The following is a 6000-nucleotide window of genomic DNA, read 5'->3' as shown; positions in this document are numbered from 1 at the left end:
CATTGTGCCACGACCCAGAATCCTCATTTATGTTGTGCAGTTGGGTAACTGCTCTCACCAGTCATATAAAGGTCTGAAGCTACACATAAAATTACTTAACCAGTGGCTTAAATGCTTAGGTCAGCTCTCCCTCAAACCTCAAAACCTATAATGAAACGAAGGCTAAAATGTCGCAAACCTAGCCCTATTTTGGATCTGTACCATTTTTTAAGATAGAGTTTCAATAAATATTATTCCTTTAACATGCCATAAATTCACTTCTCTATTGCTTCAAAAGCTTACTCATACTTTTACAGTTCTCAGTTTTAGTGAATTTGTCCATCCTCAACCATCAGTCTTTGCCCTTTCAAGATATTCATAATAAGTAATTCAGAAAGAGCACCCCCTAATTTTTTTTTCACGTGTAGCATTTTGTCATTGTCTTTGTAATGTCCCCTCCTCCTTGTTTCGGATCTCAATCTTCCCACATTTTGAAGGGCAGTCTGACGGTTAGTTGTGGTGGTCAGTGGGCAATAAGCTAAGGTAAGATTTTTGCAGGGGGGCCCTGAGAGTTTTAAACTCATGACCAAACAGCAACCTGGTTGACATTTAGAAAGACTTTGAGAATTAACAAGCGGCCAACACCTCCATTGTCTTCTCAATGAACAAACAACGGCGGATGCCTTTTTTTTTTTTTTTTGCATGCCCTATAATATTCTGCCAGATAGTTTCATAGCTATTTAGCTTTAAACCATTTCTTGGAGTCCCTGTTTCTCTTAAACAGTGATACAAAGTGGGTTGTCTGAGACATCCTTTCTTGTGGATAATGGATTGCTTCAAGCAGAAGGAAGCACTCCTATAATAAATCCTCTGGGTGGGCCTGCTCCGCAAGCGTTTGAAAAAGCTAAGAAAAATAACAGGAGAAGCAAGTGTGACACGTGAGGCAGTTGTCACTGCCAGCACAAGGGAGTTAAAAACACTCAACACCATTTACCAGCTATACCTGCTCCAGCTAGTAAATTGACCAATTTCTCACTCACTCTTTTATTTTTATTAACCAGGAGGAACAAAAAGAAAAAATAAATCTCCCTTTTATGTTTATAACCTCAGAAAAGAATGCAAGAGAAAAGGTCAGTTTTGCAGATTTTTCCCTATTTACTTTGGGCAGTTATTGCTAACTCCTAAAGGTTATATCAAAAGAGGTATAGGGTTCCATCAGTCTGGGGCAGTGCTAGAGAAGATGCGCCTTCTGTCTGTGATGTCTTCTGATATATGTGATGTGCCTTCAGAGTTAGACAGCACAGCACCTTGAAAGGGAGTCACGGATGAGGGCAGTTGCTTATTATGCCCTCCTCGCATGATATCTACAGATATTTTGTTCAAGTGCACTCTGTGAATTTCTAACTCGTGGGTTGGTACCTATTTTCGTGCACGCGTTAATACTCTCTTCATAAATCTGCCTGTAAGTCTTCACTAGTGCTGAACCTACATGCCATAGCTCTTAAGTCTCACACAACAAAGAACTTTATGTGGATGATGAAATAAATACCTTACTTGAAGTTCCTGCCTTCAGTTCCACATCTAAAATAATCTCTACCAACCCGTAGTTGTTGGCTTTGAGAACTGGTTATAGGAAGTGACTGCCGTAGGAGACACAGCTGAGCTCCACCCAAAGGTCCTTGAGTTCCCTTTGCCCTGTCTGTGGGCTCGGCCATAAGCTGCAGTGGGCCTTGCTTCACATGGCATGAACCTGCGACTTCCTTTAGAAGGTTGACCTTGGACTTCCAGAGCTACTTTGCTGCCCAGAGAGCCAGAAGTGCCTGTGAATTTACATCCTTCAAGGGTGACCAACCAGCCCGGTTTGCTTGAGACTGAAGTGTTTCCCAAGATGTGGGCATTTTATTGCCCAAAGCAAGAAAGTCCCAGGCAAACTGAGATGGCTGGTCACCCAGTGCCACCCCAACACCACTAGTGGGCAGTCCTTAGCCAATATCTGACTAGTGCAGCAGTAGGAAAGCCCAGTTCCCTTGCCTCAAGTTGGGACAAACATTCAGACATAATTAGGTTCTAGAGTTCCTGGCAAGATCCAGGAATTTCCCTTATCTGGCATCTTTCCTTTTATGTCTTATTTCCCCCTCACTTCCCCATGTCTCCTGGAAACACTTTCTTTATAAATCACTTGCATCCCCTCATCTCAGTGAAACACTTCTGGATCCCCCTACTGAAGAAACCTGCCTTTTTGTGAGTGTCAGAAAATCACAGGATGTGTCTGTCATTGAAATCCACAAGGCAGCCACACATTTCCTTTTAGCCAAATTTTTGAGCTTCCTCTCCTGAACAGAAGCTGATAATAGAGATAGTAACAGGTGAAGAAACTCTCTCTTCTTGGTGAGTTTCCTCTTTTTGTTTCCTTTTCTTGTGTCCTTGGGTCAATGTTTAGGTGGTAAAGATGGTAGAAATGGCAGCAAGGGAGAGAGGTGGCTTTGATGGGCAGAGAAATAGTTAAAAGGAGAGACACAGAATTTAAATAATAAGCCCTGAACGATTAAGATTTGATTATTTCTTATACAGTGGAACTCAAGCAGTACTATTTCCTGAAATAAAAATAAAATCTCTAGTACATTTTAAGAAAACAATTTCCTCAACAATGATACTAGTAGATGATATTATTTATATATACCTACAGATACTTTTCTGAAACTGTAAGAGATAAAATTTTAACCTGGCCTGGAACTGTCCTTTTTTTAATACACACACTTAAAGCCTCTCCTTCACGGATTTGCTCTCTCTCTTTGAACCACTGAAGTTACCAGACGATGAAGAGCAATTTGCAACAATTTATGAAAAAAAAAAAAAAAACCCACCAAATAATAAGGTAGCTGTATATCCTGTGTGTTTGATTTCAGGAAAAGGGTTTCCCTTTCAGGACCCTATGAATGTACAAGGTTCAAACAAAGTGCGGGGCACTAATGAACAGCCTCTCTTTTCCTGTGCAGGGCCCCTGGACAGAATGACTTCATTCAGGGCTACTGCTAGCGCATGGAAAGTGTTGGTAAAAAATCCCACAGAGTTCAGACGACCTTTTCCTAACTTTAGTTTTTTTTTCCCCTGTTTGTCTTTCGGGTCTCAGCCAGGTATAACATAAATATTCATCAGCTGATATTTGCAGTAGCTGTGAAGTTATGAATGAGGCCATGCGGCCTCCCTCCTATCCCATCTACAGAATGGCAACTTCTCCACTCAGCTCCCAGCCAAACGACACTTTCCAAAATCCCCAACGTGTACTAGTAAGCTTTTCAAATTCAGTCTTTTTTTTTTTTTCTTTAATGCTCAAAGCAGAAATGCTGTCTGCTTAATGTTTACCCTGGGATTATAGGAGAAGAAAAAGAAAAACATTCCTTTGCCAAGCTTTAAACTTTCAGATGCCTTGACATAACAGGCAAATGTGTCAGTAGCTCAACATATTGGTAGCATATATCAATGGTTATGATGGTTGCAGGTTTCCTTTTTATATTAAATGCCAGACAGATACCTGAGGCATTTATTGTGTGAAGAACAGGGAAAATAACCACAGCTTTGATCTGTTTCTGGTTCTTTATTAGTCACCTGGGCAGGTGTTGGAGAGAAATGTTGGAAAACACTTGCGAATTAAACCATTTTAAACAGGTCCTTGACGTTGAGACACAAGAACGTGAAAATTGGGCCTGTCACACAGCCTGGAATGGAGCTGGTCTTCCTATAATCCAGTTTTCCCACAAACCAGTACTTCAGAATCTGGATTTTGTTTTTTAATCTTCCAGGTCCTCTCACTCAAATAAAACTTACGTAGAAAGGTGAGCTGTAAATGGATACAAGAGACTATGGTAGCAAATAGTCAATCGATGAACGAGCCCCCAGTGGTTAATAAATATAAATAAAATATGTTTTTGTAGATATAAGTTAAATGTTGTCCATGTACAATATTCTTTTTTTGACTGCTCATCAGTGTGTTTTATTCAGCAGCCAACATTTGGTCTGCCCTTGTCTCTACAGAAATGTTACCTACATGTATGCATTATCTGGGTAATTCAAGAACATGAGGATCATTTTTTTCCCCACGAGGATCATTTTTAACAAATGTTACTCCAAATGCCATACATGGAAGAAATCTTCTTGGGAATGTTCTGTATTTCTGAATTTCAAATAACAATTGCAGACCCAAATCTTCTATAATCACTATTCTGCATTTTTCTGGGTTCAGCCATCTTACCCACACCTGACAATGGAAATAATTGTCTAAACCACTACACCACAGAGCTGAAGAGCAGGGTCTCAGGCGTTCAAATAAGGACCAAATCCAAGCCTGGCGAGAATGCGACTGGAACAGATACTCATGGCTGGATTCCTGTGTCTGCCTTTATCCTGGAGAGTAGCCTTGCCAAGGCCAGAATGGGAGCCAGAGGCAAATGCTCAACTGTATTCCCCCTGGCTCCAGCCCTTACCAGAGTAAAACTTGATGAAGAGCTGTTGGAGGGAATCAAAGGCAATGACCTTCTGCAGGAAAAACTAGATGGTAGACAGGAATGATAGATGGTCATATGTGCCCAGAGACATTTGGGAGGCGAGATGAGTTAGAGCAGACAGGAAAGCCTCTCCCTCTCATCCATTCCCTGTACTGAGCATTCTGACCTTGAAGTAGCAGAGAAGAGAATTAGATGTCTATCTTTCTCTATGAAAGTCTTTTTTTCAAAGCACATCAGATTACTATGTCAAAAAGAATTCCAACTAGATACTCATTACTGTTATGTTATCAGAGAAGAAAGTAACCTGATTCAACAGTGGCCCATGAAATCTTGTGTACAAGTGATTCTATGTTTTGATCTTGGCCACAAGCAAGCAAACAAACTTTGTTTATTTTTCTTTGTTTGTAAAGGACCTTTTACTTATTAAAGACCACTTCATAGGTTCTAGCCTTTATTTCATTCCTCTGACTTCTCCAAAAACACTGCATTTTCCCCACCAATACCTTATCTGTTCAGGCATGCAGCTAAAATTTTCAACTGTACAAGAGGAATTTCAGATCAGTTGAGGTATATCATAGCATAGTTTATATTGTTCCATCAAAGTGGCCCATGTAATTTATAGTCCAAACCAGGAGGCTCTGGGAGTGAATGGGGTATTTATACTGGGAGAGTGAGTATAAAACTGGGACTATCGTGGACAAACTGGAGCATGTGATCACCCTACGCATGGAATCTTCTAGCCAATTCTCTCTACTTACTTTCAGTCTCCACTTTTGTTCTCTGGATAGTGAGTTGCTTTCCTATTGGGAGATTTAATGCTATACCTTACTCATCCTGCATCCTCCTGAGGTTGCTTTGGGAGATGTCATCTTCCTTCTGTCTTCCCCTTGATGACTTTAATGATTTCTAAGGCATTGTCACATAAACAACTCTGTGCTCTGCCTGCATGTAGGGCCAGTACTATCTCAAGAAAAGCAGAAAATTAGATTATTTCCCTTTCTTCTGGGAGACTACTTGGTGTATACTAGCTATCCAACTGTTGTTTCTCTATCCTGAAGTATGCTTAGCTCCTGATAGCAGGATCAAGATAATTAACAGCATACAAAGGGGCCTTGGACTACTTTCATGGGGTCAGTGTCCACAGATGTTAGAAAAGGACACCTTAATAGAGCGACAACTTCAACACATTGGTTTTGGCTCCATGATGCCAGCTGACTTCTATGTCCTCTGTGGTGAATTCTTTTACTGTTTGGTGATCTTGAAGAAGTACTGTATCTCTCTTGCTTCATGCAGTTCCTTCAGCATTGTGATGTGGAAAATAAAATTGTACCACTTCAAAGTTTATTAATTTTTTGAAGTAACAATTATCTGAAGTCTATAGATGCTATTTAAACTGAAGAGGAGTATTCTGACAGAGATTTGCATTAAACAAGTTTTTTTTAATTTCTTACCATTACACTTTGATTTATTTTGTTATTAAAACTTTATCAATTATCTCTAGCTCTGGACTACTATTAGT

The sequence above is a fragment of the Halichoerus grypus genome, chromosome 10 (genome assembly GCF_964656455.1).
Source record: "Halichoerus grypus chromosome 10, mHalGry1.hap1.1, whole genome shotgun sequence".
In the NCBI taxonomy this organism is placed as follows: domain Eukaryota; kingdom Metazoa; phylum Chordata; class Mammalia; order Carnivora; family Phocidae; genus Halichoerus; species Halichoerus grypus.
The sequence above is the reverse complement of the archived record's forward strand: the minus strand, read 5'-3'. Positions refer to the sequence as shown.